This window comes from Mchenga conophoros, linkage group LG15, assembly GCF_057382185.1.
Source record: "Mchenga conophoros isolate Kocher_MC1m ecotype Shallow Benthic linkage group LG15, M_conophoros_male_GT1.1, whole genome shotgun sequence".
Lineage (NCBI taxonomy): Eukaryota > Metazoa > Chordata > Actinopteri > Cichliformes > Cichlidae > Mchenga > Mchenga conophoros.
In genome coordinates, this window is record NC_140540.1 from 4,984,360 (window position 1) to 5,006,379 (window position 22,020).

Sequence of the window (22,020 nt, forward strand, 5' to 3'; positions counted from 1 at the left end):
AGCCTGAAAACGATCGCCCATAAAAAATAAAAAATAAACGAGCAAACAGCAGTAGCTGACGTCCTGACTGGATTCTACGTTAGCATAGATCCCTCCAGAGTTTTGTGCACACGGTTTAGGTAAAAATGAAAAAGGTTGAGGTTTTACATTTAGTTCAGTATCACCTGGTGCCTGTGTCTTTGTCTTTTGGGAAAATACTTTACACAAGTAATGGCTCAAAGAGGATTCCTTTTTTATTTTTATTTTTTACTGTGCTGCAATTGTTTACTGGATTATTTGTGCCATTAATTAGTGTCAACTAATTTTTATTCAATCTCCGCACAGGATATGGATATGCTTGTGAAGATGGAATATGGGGGAGAGCAGAAGTGCGTTGAAGTTCCACAAAGGGATGAATGAAGGACATGCATATTGTATTGAAGAAATAAGTGATGAGAATGCTGTTATTTGCATTTACCATGTCAGACCTTTTGATAAACAAAATTCTAATGAAAGTGAGAACATGTATACTGTTACATCTTTCAGAAAATGTTTTGAAATTGAGGTGCACAGTTCAGAATAAATGTTTTTCAAAAACCATTGCATCTTTTTAGTAAATGTTTATTTCCAAAATAAATTTCTAGAAGTTCAGAACAGTAAAATTCCCGCTTTTTAGAATGAATTAGAAGATAACTCTTACGTCTTAGTTAAACTAAAATACTCTTTGAGAGTTAATATATAAACTCTTAACACCAAGTGTTAAATTATCAACTCCAGACAGATTTGGTGTTTAACACTAAATCAGAGTTAATGTACTAACTCTCCAAAAAGAGTTAAATTAACACTTTCTGGTGTGGACCCATATAGACACTTTAATAGTGTTGAAATCAAATCCGACAGTGTTAATTTGGACATGCTGGATTTGCTGTGTGCAACTCAAATTCTTTGTCTCCTGAATTTTCTGCTAATGCACTTTCACTTCCACATGCACTAGTACAGGATGCCCTCACAACAAAGAGGCCAGAGTTCAAACCCTGAAAGGACCTGCATGCAAATGGTGACAGGGCCATGCTGCCGGTTTGTGTAGTGGAGCAGACAAAGTAAATCATGTTCCAGAAAACCAAACAAATGCTGACCGACATGACAGAGACAATCATTTCAGTTTGATCTATTATGTCCCGTGATGAATAATTAAACACTAAACCCACTCTGAAAGACTAAACTAATGCAGCGCGGGGCAAATCCTTGACCGCTACGTGATTATAAAAATAATAAAAATCGATACAGAGATATTCAGTGAACTCGGGTTCAGTAGTTCAACAGCTAAAACAAACGTTTGAGGATTAACTAAATCTGTTCTCGAGCTAGAGTCTCGAGAGCAAACAGAGTAACTCTTTGTATTCTGGAGGGTAAAACTGTAATAAAAACAACAATGCAGCAGCAAAACGACTCTGCAAAAGTTGACCATTTTGACTACATCTGACTTTTGCCTGGTGTCCTGAATACAGCAGTTCTTGACTACATGTAATGCTAAATATAGCTTGCCTTTCCGCTCCACCAAACAGCCTCTGAGCTAATGTGGGCCCCCAGGCAGTGGTGGGTCGGGGTGTGACATGAGTCCAGCGGAGATGTTCTCATCAGCGGATCTCAGCAGCGCAGTGTTTGAGGCTCAGCCACAGACTCATACCAGTCCACATGACTTCACACGCTGATGCTTACTGATAACGGGCCGGGATTAGTGCCGCTGTGTGTCGATATGTGAGAGCGCACAGAAATATGTGCCTGTGTCTGTTCTCAGGCCTAAGACCCATGGAAAAGGTACAGATATGCACGCACCATATAACCAGTGTTATATCCAGTAGTGTCGCCATGCAGCTTCACAGCTGAGTACTGACGGTTCCCTTAGGTGGCCGAGGTCCACCTAAGAGATACCGAGATGAATCAAATGGGTCACAAGATACTAACCAAAAGCAGGAATGAGATGTTTGAAATGACTTTGCATCTCGCTTTGTTATAGTTTGCAAGTTTTAAAGGATCAGAAGCAAAAAATAAAAGGCTAAATGCAGATTACATTTAGTACATGGCTTTGTCTTAACACGCAAGAAATTCAAAATGATGCTATAAAGCTCTTATTTTGGGTTGATGGCATCCCTTAGCTGCTCTAAACCTCTCCTAATGGTACTCGGGGTGAAAGGCAAAACCTTCTATAGTTCCTTGGTTGCTCTTGATCTATTTTCCACAGCTTTAATCATTGTATCCTAGGAGGCAGAAGTCAGAGCAGATAATACTGTCACAGCCTGTGACAATCAGATGTGCAAGTCAAGTGAGACTGGGTGTGGTCTGAATCTCAGAGCTCACATAGCTAAACCAAGCTTATCTTCCCTCCATCTCTGTTTTGGTTTCCTTCTTTCTTTTTTCTACAAATGTCTCACTCATTTCCATCTTAATAATTAGTTTAAATGTTTAAGGTATCATTTAAATAAACGGTTCTGCTCTGCAGCCTCTCTTTACATCAGACTAACAACATGCACAGAGATGTTTTGCATAAGCAGGATAGTAAATGACAAAAAAAATTACAAATTTCTTGTTACATAGTTCAACATAAGGACTATAAAACTCCACATACATGCTTCAAACACACATATTGACACACATCTTCTCCAATAATGGTCAAATAAATTGCAGGGATATATTTTACCCATTGAACTGTGGCTTACAAACACTGGGCTCCAAAGCGCAGTTGTAAAGTTACACCACTAAAAACTGTATGCATGCTATTGTCCCTGGAATTTGCATGCATTCAGTTAGTGATTCAGAAAATATGTAAATGCTACTGATAAGCCTAAATCAACATAACCTTTTTTTTCCTCAGCATGCTTCTGTTGATCATGCAGCATTAAGCTCTTGTTTTATTTACAGCAAACAGTGTGGCATTTTATTGCTACGCTGAGGTTTTCATGTTCTTTATACATCTGTGCAACCTTTTCCTCTGACAATATCTCAAACTGAAGTGCTCATTTGATCCATGTTTGTGCGGAAAAAGATGTGTCAAATGCCCCTTTCTATCTGAGAGTGCATACAGCGTGATGCAGAAAGCCTGGGTTAACAAAGAAACCACCTTTGTGATATCTGTGTGAGTGGGGTTTGGAGTTTTGTCAAGCCAGCAATTGCAAAGAAAACCTGGCTATTTGGGGGATCATGCCACAGCAGCAATGTCCATTTTTATATTCAGTCCACTAAAATGCTCACTGGACAGAGATTATTTTGAAACAGTGTTTAAAGGATGTGGAGGGTAGTGAATTTATTATTTCTTTCCATAGCTGCCAAAATGTAAGAAATGAAGTGCCACTTCAATTAACAAAGCATCGCTTTTTCCAGTAGTTTGTGATGCTACAGGCTGGATGCCACAGAGGCATTTAAAGGGCAGCCAGAGACAGTGTTTAAAACAAGTTCAAGGCCAGCTCTTACAGACTAAACCTGCCCACAGCCCGTGATAAACATCAGCAAGTGACTTTTGTCATCTCTGAGTTAGAAATGAGTAGACCGCAACAGCTGATCGGTGGACCTCGTGATTCATTGTCATTCAGAAATGATGTTGCTCATGAAAATGAGAAGCAATACCTCCAAGCTTTCAGAGTCATTTCCTACTATTCAGCACACAAATGCTCTCTCTCACACACACACACTAACTCACTTCAGGAGGATTGACTGGAGATAGCTGAGAAAGTAACAGCCATCATTACCTTGTCTACTTGTAAACCACAAGGGCCAGAGTAATCATCACCCTTAAACACAACGTTTCCTATTACTGACTGAACACACACACCCACACACACACACACACACACACAAATACACATGATCTGTTTCTGCAGATGGATAAATTACAGAGAGAGAAATGCACAGTGGCACAGTCGTCCAGGGCAGATGAAATGAAGAGGCTTAGCTAGAAGGATAATAGAACAACAGGGAGGAAACAAAGCCAAATAATTCATAATGCATTGTAGCGTGCTGAATAACTGCACAATCAGTAATACTGCCTTTTCTCCTGGAACATTACAAAAGAGCAGAGACAGCAGACCTACGTGAAGGACCTACTTTCCGTGGTTTCACTGTATATGCTGCTACATGTGGCATGCGACCACACGGGCAACAAAAACAACTGGCTAATCCTCCCAAACGAACTCGGGCATAATCACTTTATCACTACGTGATCTCTTTGTTATCTAGTTAGAAATCTGGCCTTAACTGTTGCCCTCAGAGGGGTGGACCATTTTGTTTGCTCTGTTGCAGTGAAACAAAGATGTGCAACCCATTTATATTTCAGCGGCGTACGACTTTCTCCTCCGCTTCTTCCTGCGTCTCACGGTCGACTTAAGGAGTGGTCTTTCTAAACACACCGGGAGTTCAAATGAAGCCTGCGGCTTGCTCACATAGTGCCGCTCTGGCAGGGTTGTGAATGTGTTATAACCACAACCATGCGAGGATGTTGGAGCTCCTCCAAAATAAAAGTCCTGCAAGCAGGCGCACAACAAACCAATGTGCAATTTGTCTCTCCGTAGATTAACACACAGCAACATTTCACCCAGCTACAAACTGAAAAAAAAAACCTCAACCCAAATGCACGTGGTTGGAGGCTAGCTGCTTCCTTGTGCACATTGTGAAATTTTGACCAACACCAATATTTAAAATAACAATCTGACTGATCGCCGAAGCTGGTACTGATATTTTAGTTCTCTTTGATTATTCTGTGTCAGGAAAACAAATAGATGATGATTAAAAGAAACCACTGATTAAAGCCTTTGAACGCTTCATCACACTCACGTCTTTAAACATTTAGCTACTGCCAAAGGTAAATGTCATGTTATTTGCCAATATGCCAATATGGCTGATGCTGACTGTAAGACAGACAGAGAGAGAGGGACAGAGTGTGTTAGCATGCTATTGCTGTACGCTTCAGAGTGGATCTCTTTTTTTTTTAAATATCAGCTAAGACTGCATCCCTCTTTTGTTGCCATTTCCTGCAGTTTCATGCCCAGGCATCAAAGAGAGCACAGCTGCGTCACTGGATGAATGCTTTAATCTATTCAGCTAGTGCATCTGTGTTCTCTGTCTTACACTACGTCATTAGCCGCCCGCCTTAAAGGACGTGCTTGTGTGTCTGTGTGTGTATCTGCCCAGTAAAGTGAATAAGCATGCAAGTACATATACATGCAAACAATATGTGATCTCAAATGTCTATGTATACTTTCATGCAGTATTCACTAGCAGTATACCTACTGACAAACCCACAGATACACACACATATACAAAATAGATTTCTCTTTAACTACCGCCTTTTTTATGCCCGAAGTTGCGTTGTTTCCCAGCTGAAGGCCGTGTTAAGACATCCCATCTCTGATGCTAATCTGTGTGATGGTCAAGTTTCCAAGCAGTGCTAAATTTAGGTCCAGATTGCTGCTTTTGACTGGTGAAGGGTTGGAAACAACATTCTTTACAGTCAAAGGAGTTCAGAATTTAAACAACAAAAAGCAAAAGATCCCCACAAGCCACTGTATCGTCTAACCACAATACCAGTACTGATACTTCTTTAACACAGTACATTAAACATGTCTGTTTGTGTTTTCAATTGCACAATCTGACCAAACTGACTCTGGGAATGGAATGGAGTCAATTTTTATAGAGCCACAAACCAAATGCTAGGATAGATTGGACTGTCTTACCTAATATAAATCATTGTCAATTGAGCATGCCCAATCAGAGCGTAATCTATTCTGTATAATTATCTTAACAACAGGATGCTATTCGTCTTCTGTAACGCTGACTGAATGGATTTTACTTGTTTGGTCAGAACAAATGGGATTCTGAGCAGCTGTTTGTCAATAGGAGATGTATGTTATGTCACCATCCAGATCTAGCAATGGCTTTGACCAACTATGGTTTGAAGTTGAACATTAACAATCGTTAATCCTTCTGACCCATTCCTAAATCCAATCGTTGAAACACCCAGTCAAGCAAACACCCGGTCAAGCAAACACCTGGTCAAGCACATCCACTGTGTAGTGTGAGTTTCCCAACTGCTATCAGAGTTTAGGCTAACACTGGCCTTGCTGCTCTTTGCACAGCAGTCCACCAAACTCGGTATCTGAGATATCGTTGGGTTTGCCAAACCCATCTGGTGCTCCTCTTAATAAAAGTCTCTTTCCTTGGATGCTAGAATTAAAAGCATCCACAATAAATCAATAACCAAGTAAATTAATGAAGGAATACAAAACCACCTAAGAGAATATAAATATATTTACTCATTTATCTTTTTATTGTTTAATCCAGTGTCTACGGGGGCCCTGAGAGTTCAAATGCACCGCAACTTAAGAAAACACCAGTAAACAGAAAATCGCAGGAAAAGCACACAAAACACAGAGAAACTGTTTTTAAGGGAGACATAATAGGACAGAACAGAGACACATTTAATTTTCAAGCAATTATTTCATCATTCAGGCAAAAGACACGACGGAGAAAAAGATGTATGGTAAGGTGCGTTTTAATCGTGTGATCCATGTAACACTGTAGATACATGCTTGCTATTAGCCTTTTACTGTTAGCTTGTTAGCTTGTTACCTTGACGGTATTAGAGTTGGATTTTTGGTGAGCTTTGTGGGTTTGTTTTCCCTGTTTCAATTACATTGTATATTCAGCTTCCATTGTGTTTTCTGTGTTTTTGTAGCATTTCTCTATTAACTAGTGTTTCTTAAGCTGCAATGCATTTCAACCTTTCGTTTCAGCCCTTCCTACTAACTCTTTTCTACTGCAACACAAGGACAGTGCCGTTTCTTTCCATCACCCTGTACGTGACATCATCTGGCTTTAGCTTCAGCCTTTGAACACAACATGTATCTGTTGCCATTACATTCATTAACTGTAATACAAACTGGTTTGATTGAATTGGTTCAAGCGCACAACGGTCAAATCGAGCCACTTTTACACATCGTCTAATAATTATGTCCCAGATGGTGGATACAGTATGCTATGATGTAAGCCTCGCTGCGATAGAAGCCTGCATCTTCAACCTCTCCGTTTCTTTTGAAGTCCCCCCATGGGGGTGTGGGAGCTGGGCGATGGTAATGAATCAAGCTGAGCCATAATGAATGTCCTTATTCAAGTCTGCTTTGATGAAATTCCACCTGACTGATCTCAAATCACAGAACAAAACAGCGAGAGCTTGCTCGCAACTGTTATGAAAGCTATACTGACTGGCAACTTGATGGAGAGCACTGAGCGACTCCAAGGATCCCTTCAGGATACTTTTTCTGTTTCTTCCCTTCACGTCTTCCTTTTCCCTTCCTTCCTTATTCCTCTGTGATCACTGAGTAGGATGAAATCAGATGAGTGTGTCTACAGTTGCACTACCATTTCAAAGTCAAAGATCCGTCACAATACACCCAGAGGAGAGACATAACTCGCTGTTTCGTTCCTAAACCAGTGCTACAAATATGCAGAAAAAACTTGGGAGCTCCATGTAATAACTTAGCTGCCTATCTGTCTATATTGAAACATCATAAACTATGACAACCATCAAACAACAACATCATAAATTTCAGCCAAGTGATGGTTCTCATAGTCTTTGTCGCTGTGCTGCGTTTGGCCAAGGAACTGAGCAAAAGGCCTGTTTTACACTTCAAATGAAACGAGGTGCTACGGCACAGTCAACATGCTTTGTAGAAGTCTGGGACGCATCTGCAAGCCCCCAGTATTCCAGATAGCTTGAAAAGACTGCCAGGAGTAACAAAAGAAGTAAGTAATTATAGAGAGATCTCAAAGACAAAGCATGCAAATGATTGCCAACGGCATTTAAGAGTGGATAAGACCAACTGCTGCTGCCACCACTGCTGCTGCTGCTGCAGGTTGTTTTTGTGATGGTTTGCTTTGCTACCTTCAGTTTTTAATTGGGCTTGTAACAATGTAGTGAAACTGGATTTGAAACTGCAGCGTAACTCCCAGTACGAAGCCGTTTGTCGCTTCGATTTGCCTGTAAAGGCTGAAAATGCAATTTCAGATTAATTTGATTTTGATGATTTCTGGAACAAAGTCCTTAGAAGAAGTGTTTTAGCATCATGAGGTGCTTATTTGCTCTGTTGATCAGAGCAAGATCACAAATACATCGAGACTGTTGCTGGTGACCTAAAAGTACGACGAATATATGCTACCATACAACACCAATGATGAAAAAATCACTTTAAAATGTTGCATGTGAACTATCCCAGAAGGGAAAAGGGCAACAATGGGCTTTTCCTTATTCAATATATATAAAATCAAGTGACAACAGATGAGGAAAATCTTGCCTATTCACGGTCATAAAGCACAGTTTTTAAAAAGTACTTTGGGTGAAGGCAGCAGACAGCAATTGGCTCCTCAAGTCCAGTCATTCTAAACAGGTATCACTTTAACAGTGATTAAACTGACCTCAGGCTTACAGCGCTTCACTGGTACATACCCCCACACACACTCAGACGGAGACAATACTTTTAAACACGCAGTTCTGTAAAAGAGTTAGGCCTCAGCAGCACACTTGAACAATGCAGTATCAACCAATTCGGCCGACAGGAAAGCTGAAGCATGTTAACACAGACACACGCCCGCACACATCCACAGAAATAGTGCAAGTCCCTAAGCCTGGAGGGTGGGCGACAGAGCTCTGTGCTGGGCAGCAGTAGAGGCAGATGCAGCATTCATGCAGCCTGAGGGCATCGCTGGGTATTCAAGCTTCACTTGGCCTCTTCTACAGTGCCCTCTGATGCCTTAACCCCATCACCAACACACACACACACACACTATCAGCACAATGCCAGTCAGGCCTTTCCAGCTTTGGACAAGAGACAAATTGGGAAAGAAGTAGAACAGGCTCAATGAGCGCAGACAAGTTAGACTGAGAAAACTGTAGAGGATGTAGGTTATGTTTGACTGTCTTCCTTCTACTTGTAATGCTATGTGAGTATCTAGGTTAACTCTTTCTTTGTGTGTCTATGTGTGTACGCATGTATGTGTGTGTGTGGGTTCAGGACAAAGAAATTACACAGCTTTATGAGCGTCAGCACAGTAGTTTAGATTCATGGCGTGCATCCTTTTCAAGGTTTGTTTCTAAATGATAGATACCAGCAGATTATATGCATGTCCATAGGGTTGGGCAACTGAGTGAATATATGGCGTCCATAGTTGCTTGCTTCTGGACAAGTTGATCAACTTGTAAGACACAATCAGCACTAGAAGGTGGTGGCATTCCTTGAGCTAGAGAGGAGAACAGTAGAGTTACGGTTATGGTTGGGGTGTGGGCGTCAGGGTTAACCCTAAAGCTTGATTTAGACCCAATGTGTAGTTACATTTCTCGGGCAGTGCAAGTCCGGTTAATAAGCAGGCTAATAAGCCTAGACACACCTTCTTATCATGCATGAATACTCAGTGTAGTGCTGTCAAGACCTGTAACAGTACGGTTGATGTTAAGTCCTGGAAAACAAAGAACAAAGTCTCTACTCCTAATACAAGACGTTTGTCAGCTATCAAGCCACCTCAGGCCCCATGCTAGCTAAACTAGCAGCATGTTGCTAGTAGAGCATTAAAAAAATAAAAATAAAATCTCATCTTCATTTAAAGGCTGCAAACCTTCACCTGATTGCATGCTCATATTGTCTAGTTTAAAACCGAAATAATCCCAAATAGTGGATTTTGCATTCATTACCACAACAAGTGAGAATTTACATGTGCAGTTGCCTGGTGGTTAAAATGGTGTTCAAATCCACCATGCCTTTCTTGCCGGGTCATTTCTGTGTGGAGCTTGCCTGTTCTCTCCGTGTCTGTGTGCGTTGTCTCCGGCTACTCCAACTACTACCAATCCAAAGACATGCAGTCAGTGGGGTTAGGTTAACTGATGATCCTAAATTCTCTGTAGCGATTGGTTGTCTGTTTTTCTGTGTTAGCCCTGTGACAGACTGGCGACTGTGCAGGGTGTACCCCGCCAACTGCCCTATGGCAGCTGAGATTGGCTCCACCCACTGCGACCTTGACTTGGGTAAGAGGAAGAGAATGGATGCAAGGACATTCGGTTGCTCATTGGAAAATGTAACATATCACTGACACCCATCATTTCAGCCCTGTGTGCAAAGTGGATGGCTTCATTACATTATAAAGTCATGACAAAAACATCTGTACCATTTATTTTCATTTGTGACATGTAAAGAGACGACACAGTGGAATCACTTAATTCTTTAATCCTTAAAAGGCAACAAACATGAAGCCCACACACACACACACACACACACACACACACACACACACACACACACACACACACACACACACCATCACCTACACATTTTCTTTCTATCGCTCTCAATTGTTCATGGTTATCTCTCCTCTGTCAGGATGTCTCTTAAATACACTCAATCTCGCCTTCTGTCTTCCCACTCTTGCAGACAGACACACACACACCTCATTCTGTTACTGACATACCAGGCCATGCAGAAAACACAAGGGAAGCCTTTTTTTTAATCCTGGGACCAAAACAGCAAAATGCAATAACCTGGGACAAAAGTGCTGACATCTGAAGATGAGTTTGGCATTCAGACAGACTGCTCGGTCGCAGCTGAAATAAACAGAAGCGACAGACCGAAGGGATCCCGCGACCCCTGACAATAAAAGAAAGACAGATACTCCTTTAATAGCTATTTTCACCCACTGCATAGTCACTGGGCCTTCAGCCTCATTTTCCTTTTCCTGATTTTCATTCTTGACTCTTTTTTCATCAAATCCCCTTTTAATTCCAATAATTTACCCATGTGTGTTGTCTTTTTATCCTCACTTCCTGCTTCACAACCACCTCTGGGTCTCTCTACACTAGTCTCACCTTACTTATGGTTACAAGGCCTGTCTTCTTTCGTCCTCTTCCCATCTTTGTTCCTCCATTGTTTCATCTATTCCAGCTTCTATCTCCCGCTCTGTAGTCCTCTCTTCTCTCTCTTCTTATCTCGTCTCTATGCAGACCTTGTTTGCCTGCTTCCTGACTCGGCTTCTTGATTAGCAAGATCGACCAGCAGAAGTCTGCCAGACACTTTGTTAAAACAGCCAATGAGTCTTCAAGAGGTTTCCGTATAAATAGAAGGCTGAATCAGACAGTTCAATTACAGATAACACATTCCCACCCTTGAATTTCAAATGCTATTTAGCCACCGACAGAGAAATGGAGATTGTGACCGGTGAAACGTGAGGTCAAGCTTTAAGGAATGAGGAAGCAGCACCAACAACCAACGCACACTTGAGTGTGCATAGCAAAGGGAGTGTGAGATTGTCTTTTTCTGGCAACACTATTCAATCCACCACGCCACTGCACTCTTACATAATTGTGAGTTTGTGTGAAGAACGAAAGCTGCCTCCTCATAGACAGCAAGAGCAGTCTAGTGCACAGCCATAGGGACTAAAATAGTTAGTCATGTGTTCATTATCGCCATCCTCTTTTAAATGCTCACCCTGTATCCACAAACATTAAACAGAAGAGGACCTTCGAGTGGGTCCGTGCAAGTGTGTGTGGGTGTGTGTGTGAGAGAGACAGAGGCAGAGTATGAGGGGAAGGAGGTTGTGGGATTGTGATAACTTCAAAAGGTTATTATTATTATTACTGAAGGCTGAAGCCATGCTCTGGCATCCCTTAAGCTTTGATCATTATGTAAAGCTGTTGTGCTCAGCGCTGGCACTGAATACATTACAGAGTGGATAACCAGGGAGTGTGCAAGCAAGCATACATGAACCAACACATTGACTCAGCTTCGCAGTGTCTTCCGATCCAAAGCAACACACCCTATTATCTCTAAAAGACGAGCACCCTTAATCTCACATCGACGCGTGATTGGGACAAGGGGGGTGGAAAATTAGATATTTAAAGGTGCACTACAACTATTTCACACATGGAGGTCAGGATGCTCACACAGAGGACAGATCTGTTTTTGGCTTTGGAGTTTTTATCAAGTTCAAGAACATAATGATATCATCAGCATTACTTCAGCTCTACTTTGGAGACAAAGAAATCCTGCAGTAAAATAAAAAACAGAGGGAAAGAAGGATTAAGAAGATGGAATCCTTTTGGATTTAGATCCACGTATGTCAAAATATCTTGGCATCTTGTTGCATCAACTTCTACTATTCATTTGTTAGACCTCACTTGTACCCTGCTGAAATTCTGCACTACTAGAGTGGTAGTGTTTTCTATGTAAATCCTGTGACTCTGAGAAGTGACAGTTCTCAAAGATCAGACAGCGAAGTTAGCCCATAAACTGTGTTCATAATTTTATAAAAAAGAAGAAGCTCAGGCTTGGAATCTCACTGTGCTCGTCAACATCATTTCCAGTGAAAACCTAGATATGGTGGGACTTAAGATGTCAACACTTTACCTAGCAACAGCAAGTGCTTCAGAGAAGCATACCGAAAATGAGGTCAGTGGTGCTTAGAGCACAAAAAAAAAAAGTTTTCTGTGGATCACAGGCTGCATAAAAGATGGATGGAGCAACCATGACATCACCCACTGGGTTTCTGGACTTTACATTTTGAATCGTCAGTACTTTTACAGTTGCCATGTTAGTTTGTTGGAGCTAGAAGTTGGCATATATGGACGAGACGGTGCAGTTGTCGGTGAAGTTATCGGCTAACACTTCCAAACTTAGTTAACAAGCTGCAATAAGTACAGGTGTAATGCATAGAAACAAATATGTGTTAATGAGTGCAAAGTAACTGACTAATAGAATGCTAGAATCATATTTAACTAAACTGAAGGGCAAACTTATTGGACAGGCTGTTAAACATGGCAAACTATATTATGATTCTACTAAACAGTCATCTGAAAGGTACCTAAAGCACCACCCACAAACTCCCTTTAATCTAAGTGATGCCTGGACATAGCTACAATGACATCACCCAATGGTTTGTAAAGTCCCATTTTGAAGCCTCGAGATTAGAGTTTCCACCATCATCATCATCATCTCAGTTTTAAGAAATCTGGTGTAATAAGGAAGTTTGAGTCTGACTCTGAAACCTCATGCACAATGGCTAAAGCCTTGTGAGTGATAACTCATTAGCCAGAGAGCGTTTGGTTTCATAATCAACAAGTACAAGTACCTCGGGCTGTGGGTGGACAATAAACTGGACTGGTCATGCAACACAGAGCACCTGTATAAAAAAGCCCAAAGCCGACTGTACTTCCTCAGGAGGCTGAGGTCTTTTAACATCTGCAGGAAGCTCCTGAGGATGTTTTACCAGTCAGTGGTTGCTGGAGTACTTTTCTATGCTGTGGTGTGCTGGGGGAGCAGCACAGCAAAGAAGGACTCATCCAGGCTGGAGAAACTGATCAGGAGGGCTAGCTCTGTGGTCGGCATGAAGCTGGACACTCTGGTGACAGTGGCAGAGAAAAGGACATTAAAGAAACTGATGGACATTATGGACAATGCCAGGCATCCTCTGCACACGGCCATAAACAATCAGAAGAGTCTGTTCAGTGACAGGTTGCTTCTCCCAAAGACAAGAACTAACAGACTTAAAAACTCCTTTGTCCCACATGCCATCAAACTGTTTAACTCCTCTCTGGAGGGGAGAGGGAGGGGAAACAGGAGGACAAAGGAGGGGGGAACAACTAAGCTGTAGTGCCTCTTCACCTCACTGTGCAATACCTTTTGTGCAATACTTTTGTAAATAGTCAACGGTGCAATAGACTCAATACTTGAAATGTGCAATTCACTTGTATTTTTATTTTTATTCCTATTTATTCTATTTATCCCCTTCGTATATTTTATTTATATTGTCTCTGTATTTACATATATGTGTGTGTGTATAACTCTGTAACTTCTGTCGGTGCTGTGCTTTTTTGGAAATCGAATTTCCCAGAGGAACCCACCCGAGGGATTAATAAAGTTCTATCTTATCTTATCTTATCTTATCTTATCTTATCTTATCTTATCTTATCTTAATCCTATTTTTTTTACCATAGTATGACCAGGAAAGTGTTTACAGAAGTCAAGGCAAAGTCATTTTCCTGTAGACTTTCACAGGACCAGAAGTTGATTTGCAAACACAGCTATCACACTCTGGTGCACTTTCACATTGGCTTAATTTTTGCAACCTAGGAGCTATGCCCATGTTCATGTCTTTGATTTTGATACGTGCCAATCCAGTTTCCAATTGTTCACTTATAAAATAATTCTCTGAGGACACAGTTGTAGTATACATATAGGCCAAACTATCTGTATCAAGCTGTAACGTGCGTCTTGATGGTGTAAAGTTGACAATTTTAACATGCGAGTGAGTGGAAATTGACTCTCTTCTGGAGTCAGCCTCAAGTGGTCGCTAGCGGAATTGCAGTTTTTGGCACTTCAGCATCTGCTTCATTCTTCAGCCCTGAAGGTTGCTGCTTGCTGTGGACACAGATCTTGCGATTGATAACCAATGGTTTTACTGTAAACTAATCCCTCTGTACTCACTTGTAACAATACGATTATTACAAGAATATTGTGGCATGGTTTAGTGCTCAGTTTAATCAGCACAGTTTACTACAGAATAACTTCAAGTTATATTTTATGTTAACACAATCTGTTATACAGACGTGAATGTTTTTTCCTTTTGATGGGTGGGTGGGGGGTGGGGCGGGGTGTCTATTACACATTGTAGGGCTAGCCCTAAAAGGTACTCTCCTGCCACTGTAAGTGAATACCAGATGTTTAAGACGTCAACAGATGTAACTATCAAAGCAACATATGCATTGCAAAAGGTTATCTTTGATTCACACGAGCAGCGTGCAAAAGTGTGACCCGTATTGCAAAAAGCATGTTTAAAATAATGTATTTATTCTCATTGCTGAGTTGCTATATGCTGTATCTATGCTAGCACTGTACCTATTAAAGCAGGAAGTCGGGAGCTGTACGTCTACTAAGCAGACTTTGATATCGGCTTTGCAAGTCATGTTTTCATTGCAGTATTTAACAATTTTCTCACACCTCACCTCTAATGCCTTGTACTGCCTCACCTGCAATCTTAAAGTCCAAAACATATTCTGTTATCATACAGAGGCAGGGAAAGCAGGAAATGTGTATTGCAGTAAATATCTGGTATTATGCTGGCATAAAGATCTCAAATGATTAATAAAATAGCTGTGGATTACATTTTTGGTTGAATTATTCCATTAATTGACTAATTGTTTGTGTCCGGCTTGCTTTTATAAGAATAATCAATCTACAAATGATTGGCTGGTCCTATCCTGTTCTATCCTATCATGTTATTTATTGTTAGCTATGTCTATTGGGCTATTAGTCCTTGTATATCCCCTGCCAGAGTAAAATATTCTGCAGACTGCATTCTTCAGCGTATATCCCGTGTTTTGGGATAAAATACAGTCCTCCTGACTGCATTAGAAAACATGTTATTATTGCCTCTATTAATAGAGTGTCGCTATTAGGGTGATTATGAGCTTAGGAGGGGAACCCTTGCTCAGAGGGCCTAGCCACCACTTTTAATTTTCGTCTACACCATCTAATCCGAGAGCCACACTGAACTTGAAAACATGCCATCTGTTCCTGCCGTTACCTGGCCTACATTGGCCAGAGCACACTCAAACTCTAGCTGCAAGAAGGAAAACACGGGCAGTGCAATAAAACTGTCTTGCACTGTCATCATCACTGTCACACTCCGGAGTAGATGTGCCGTAGTGCTACAATAAAAGCGACGCTGTCGTGGTAATAATAATACTGATAATAATACTAATAAAGAAATATAGCAGCACGAGAGCCTACTAGGCTAAACTCGCCAATGAGCACCATACACGCACACTGTGAGCCCCCAGATCCATTACAACGATTCCCCCCCCCCCCTTCTCTTTCTTCGACCTCCAGCCAGTGATAGCAGTGGTTCTGGTAAGCAACAGTGACATAATTTAAGAAATTAGCATTACACAGGCCCTCAAAATCTATTTGCAACATACAGAGATGTGATGCCCACCCAGTTCAATACCAAGGACAGCGGTCGACGCTCGAGAGAGCCTGACAGCCATGACAACACATGCACTACAAAATGACAGATTTATTTCTGCACGATGCATCGTAAGCAGCTACGTGAACAAGCCCCGAATGACACTGCTTTGTTTATGAAGCATTAAACCCACGGACAGAGGGCTAGACACACAAAACCCTCGGAGATGCATTTATAGAGAGGCTTTTTGCCCCCCTGCAAGAAGCATCAACAGCCACATTTCTCCTCCTTACCAAATCACACAGTCAAAATGGCTCTATCGAATAAAACGCCCCGCACTTACCTGCTTTTCCCGGGGTGGAAGAGCTCACATGTCCCGTAGCTTATTTTAGCCTGTTAGTGTGGGTATTATCAATGTGGTGGGCACCGTTATGTGTCTGCCAGCGCCATGTTATTATCACTAAAGTGGAGGACTGTGCGGTCCTGTGCGCTACATCCGGGCTGTTGGAGAGAGCGAATGAGCGCAGTTTGTGGTGGCGGAGAGGGCGGAGAGCGCTCTGGATATATGTGGAGCACCTGTGCAACAGAGCAGGGACAACTTTCAGTCACGTAGGTGTGCTGGGAGAGCTACACATCGAGCATATTCAATAAACGTCGGTGTGAAAAACCTCTTTCTTTTTTCCCCCTCCCTGTCGTCTATTGTTGCTATGGAGAGTACCAGAGCAGTATAGCTGTTTGGACTAGCTTAATGTAATACACAAGAAGCTGAAATAGCTTACAAATACACACGAATAAACTGTTACAATAATTAGCTTAAAATGGTATGGTATATCATACATTTGCTTTTAAATTGTTTATAAGTTGTTGACGTATTCTAAAGTTTAATTATATTTTCAGTAATAACGTTAAATAAAAGTTAAAAGACTGAAACAGCTTAAAGTTGGCTTAATGGTTCTGGCAGCTAGCTTGAAGTAACGGCTAAATCGTTGGAATTACTGACCGGTAGTACTAATGGTGTGAATAGGAAAAACTAGATAAAGCAGGGATACGCCACCTGCAAGCTGACCGAAAGTAATGAGAAAAATGATGGATAAATTGCTAGTAGAGTATATTAGTGTTGTGATACTGCAGAAATTGCTATTGATGCAATACCAAGTAAATAAAGGGCCAGTATCAGTACCGATATTGATCCTTTTACCCTATAAAGGCAGCACACAACAAAACACACCTTTTAGATTTTCATGTGTTTTGAAACTGGGTTTGTTGGAGACCTGGAATGTAAATGTGTCTGTCTCCAAAGCATTTTGGGTCACACTCTGTTGTTTGAATGTGCTGTAGGCTATTAAAAATAGACCTAGTAGTCAACACAAGAAGGTTCAAACATTTTAGTGCATTTTTGAAGTATATTTTTTAAATTTCCAATAATAATAATTATTATTTCTTTAACACAGTTCATTGGGTTACATACTGAACTTGGAGGATAGAAAAAAGCATCGATGCTATCACACTAGTATTGATTCAATACCAGTACCAGTGGTTGGTATCAGTACTATCAATATTTGAATTGATCCCCTCACCTCTGGACCATATACCTGATAAGAAGATAAGCTAAAGTACTGGCTAAATAACATTAGACAAATAATGTTGAAAGTCAGTTAAAAGTAACGGTTAAAATCATAATTTTAAATATTATACAGAAGCTAAAAAAATAAATATAGCAGAGTGTAATGGTTGAAATATATAAAAGTGATGGTAAACAACTGAAATTTGCAGTGATTGATAAAATGCTAGTAATAAACAAATAGCTGAAATAGTTAAATAAAGTAATGACTGATAAGTTTCTGCCACCAGGTAATGCATGGAAGCTAACTTGGTTACATTACATTTCAACATTTCATTTGATTGCAAATGTCCTCTTGGCCTACATAATATCAGCTTTTAGTCCACAGGGTTGTGGATTACAAGAAATTTAAAAAAAAATGAATGACAATATCAACACAATTAATCCTTTGAAAACAGACAAACAAATACAGGAAAAGGAAAACAGTGAAGCTATGTCAGAGGTCCTTTACTAATAGCAAGCACTGTAAAAACAAAATGTAATGAAAAATGAAGCAATGAAGTTTCATACACTTTAAGAAAATTCTCTTTTAAGTTGTAATTTTAGGAAGCTGATTTAGGCAGGATGATAGAAGCAAATATATCAGTACAGATGTTCTTCCAGTGAAAGCTTTAAGGACACACACAGTGTGACAGCCTCTGCCAGCTCCCACTGTGTCACAGCCCTCATTGATCTTCCATCTCTTTTTCTGACATGTTGTTTGTAGCACGGGGCTCTTCCCTAGACTATGGTAAGCGAATATGGAAGGGCAACAGCCACTTTCTGCCACTCACAGCACATTCCTTATGTCTGCTCTGCTCTTTTAAACTGAGTACTAGAAGGATAGTGGAGGGAGAAAGCATCCATAATGCAAGATCTGCCTCTTTGTATTGCTGTTAAACACTTGGATCAATGAAACAGTTGCCAGCACATGTGTTTTATCACCATCTTTCTTCTTCTTCTCCTTCTTCTGTACAGATGAAGACTTTAAAACTGTCCATCTTTCAAATATATGGTGTTGGAGGTGCATTCCTGTCCTCACTACACACGTGTGCAACATATGTCAAAACCATGCTTACAAACGTAAGCAAACCCTTCAAAAACAGTTCCTCAGTATTAACTGATTTCCTGTCCCACTGATTTGGCCTTTTGTGATCAGATCATACTGCGCTTGCCTGCTCTGTCTCCCACGGAGATTGCCACCACCCATAAATCTCTTTGGGGACATGCGAGCTCAGGTTCTCAGCCGGGGAAACACCCTTTCAAGAAGACTATTCCAGGATATGCGACACTTATTATGGGGTTTACAGACAGCCACATCTGTCAAAGGAGGGGCGGTGGTGTTTTTGGATGGTAATTGAGCTTTCAATCATAATAAAATTGAATTGTGGACAGAGCTGCATCCAGGATGGAACAGCTGATTTACCATCTCTGGAAAAAAAAAACACACACACACACACACACACACACTACAGCTTTGAAGTGTGGTTAAAATTTGAGGGTGATAGCAAGATTTGGGAACTATGCCATACTTGGATGGTGAGGCTGATGAACTGGATTACACTGCTGGGGAGTTTAATAAATTGTACTGATATTTTGACACGACTGGACTAAGTTGTCCAGAAGTGGACTATAGTAGTTCTGGAAGAAAACTCCAGAACTACTATGTTTACTGTGATTTCCACAAAGGAATCAGCTGACCTGAAAAAATGAGCCGATCCAATGGCCTTTTTGAGATCAGGGTTTGCCCACCACATGACTGCAACCTCCCCAGTGAATATTTGACACCTCCATCTAGTGGTGGATTGAGGGAGTACGCAGGTCACGACAGTGCAGCTGCAGGAGTTCTAATGTGGGTTTTTGTTATTCTTGGAACATCAGCCCAGGCATCTCTGTTTGAATAATGTGATTTTTTCTGATACTAAACTCATTTCACAGTGGCCCAGATATGATGTTTGGAATTTCAATGCACATACATAAACATACTCAGGTTTACACACACACACACACAAACATGCTACTGTCCCCATGGCAACTGAAGCAATAACCGTGTATTTGAAACCATCTCCCTCACTCTTACTCCACTCTTACACACTCTTTGATTTACTCTCTCTTCTTCACTCAGTGTTTGAAGGCACAACACCATCTTTAGCTCTTGGTGAGAGCCACAGGTTATTGCTACCGGATGGAAAACTACTCCTCTGACTAAACACTCCAAACCATTACCCGTTGTAGGATTACCACGAAGAGGTGTCTCATTCCACACATTCAGTTTTTTTTTCTTGCACATGTAGTTGGAAAGAAGGGGCAAAGAGACAAAAGTATAAAGTTGAGGGCAGTACTCATCTGACAAGCGTTGAACCCACACTTGGAACAAAGCCCAGAGCTTATCAGAGACTAATGCCACCGTTGTTGCTTTGGAAAACCCTGCTCCTGCCAGTATGCTCTCTTCTGCCTAACAGCAGCACGCCTCACGGTTTCCTCCTTTTTCTCTCAGCTACCCCATTGGCTGAAACTACAACAAGAGATCTCCTGCAAGTGACATCATTACTCCCTCTCCCGCTGAGCAGCATATGTCATGACCACATGGTAAACTTAAATGAAGAGATGTAGTTTGCTTTCTTATTCAAATATAGCTATATCTGTTACAGTTGCATTATATGTGAGCTGCAGCTTTTGTTTTCAGACTTGATTGAGGAAGCAAACGTCAGTTCATGCCCTGGAGAGGCCAACCAGGAGAGGAGACATAAACTAAATGTTATTGATTGTTTCTTTGGAAGTATCCTATCCTCTCACTATGCAGCCCAAGCAACAACAAAAAAGAAGAAGTCTTCTGATCCTTACAGGAATACCCTTTTTATATAGCTATAAGGTGGTAGTAAGTATATGAAACTTCTCCTTTTGCCCAGCTGCTTCGAGTTTGAGCTTCACTTTTAACAGCAAGTGTTCACCCCTCAAAGTTTATCGTGGCTTATTCAAGCACAACGGCGCTTCGCTTTAGCCAGTTAGCACATTTAGAACATTGCTTTAGCTTAGCATTAGTTAACATCTGACCTTCAGAAGGCATCTCAAACTGTAAGGTGTCATTTTTAAACCAGTTTTCCCACCTGGGAGCAACAAAACTAGGCCTAAATCTTAAAAATATAAAAAATCTTGTTACAGCAGACAAACAAGGTCTGGCCATCTGATGAATGAAAATCTACTTTTGTGTTCACTTTTGTTTCTGTTTTGGTCTCCACCAACTCATAAGACAGGCAGTGTGAATTCTATAGAGCTTTTTTTTCATTGTTTGGTAGTCATGCTTGACAGAGGAAAAGTGAATCATCGAAAAGAAAATCAGCCAGTAAAAACTAGAACTTTAAATTTTACTAACAAAAATCATATTCTGCTTTAAATGTCACCATTTGATTTAAGTGTGATAAATATATAATTTAATCAAGATGCTGATAACTATAAAATTACTATTCAGTATGTTTTGCCTTGTTCACTGTTTGTTGTAATGAGCTGAGCAACAATCCTGTTGGGCAAATGGCAAACATTCATCTATTTGTTATCTAATTGTGGAAACTATTAAAAATCAATTTTTAAAAAAAAGCTACACAATTTGCCTTGTAACAGCTTAAATGAGATGACGAGATATTAGGATTTAATCAGCCCAGATGCTCAATTTAACAAATTCTAGTGCTGCCACACACACATACACTGCCAGAGGCTGCAACTTCCCCAGACTGTCCAACGTGACACTGTAGAGCCGCTGGGCTCCTGGGGTTGGCTGCTCTCAAACACTCATGAAGAATTAATGATTGTAAATGCAAGTTAACACGTGTGCCCGAGTGCATGAAGGCAGAACACAAAATGATGCAGAATCAGCCAGTTAGTGTTGTTTCTATGCAATTTATGATGTGAACTCGTCAAACAACATAATAAACATTTCAGAGATTAGCATGTCACTTTAACAGCATATAGCATAAGCATGAGATAAAGCGTTAAAGTGTGTAGTTCAAAAGTGTTAAACTCTTTGAAGTTTGGAGTCCGGTTAAAACCAGCACAAAGTGCAGGCTTTTGTTATTTGTTATTAATATTCTTGACGTAGTTTGGAGCACAATTATTATTTTTATACATGTGTATTATTTGTTTCATTGTTTAGTAAACTGGTGTAAATGTTGGGTAGGAAATATCAAGTGAAAAATGTGTTTGATTGCAAGTTTATTTTGTTTTCTGGAAAAAAAATTATAATATAATTAAGTAACATTATATTGAAAATCCCCATATATGATTCCCTATATGCTTATACATGGTCAAGCAAGAGGCATAGTGTTAAATAGCTCTACATAGTTTTATTATCACTTTGACCTTCACGTCATTCTGTTGATCTTGAAGGAGAGATCAAAGGTCAAATGTGACAAGACATTTAAAATCCTTATGTCAACAACACACACCATTAGTGTATTAGC

General features: G+C 40.6%; 1 protein-coding gene across 1 annotated transcript in view; it reads right to left on the reverse strand.

Annotated features, from left to right (window-relative positions):
* pak5 (p21 protein (Cdc42/Rac)-activated kinase 5) overlaps positions 1-16,465 on the reverse strand; it is an 87,685-nt gene extending 71,220 nt beyond the window's left edge. Inside the window, exon 1 of the mRNA XM_085246682.1 lies at positions 16,310-16,465. The gene's annotated coding sequence lies outside the window, so the exon portion shown is untranslated. The remainder of the gene's footprint in view (positions 1-16,309) is intronic.
* Positions 16,466-22,020: the final 5,555 nt, after the last annotated feature.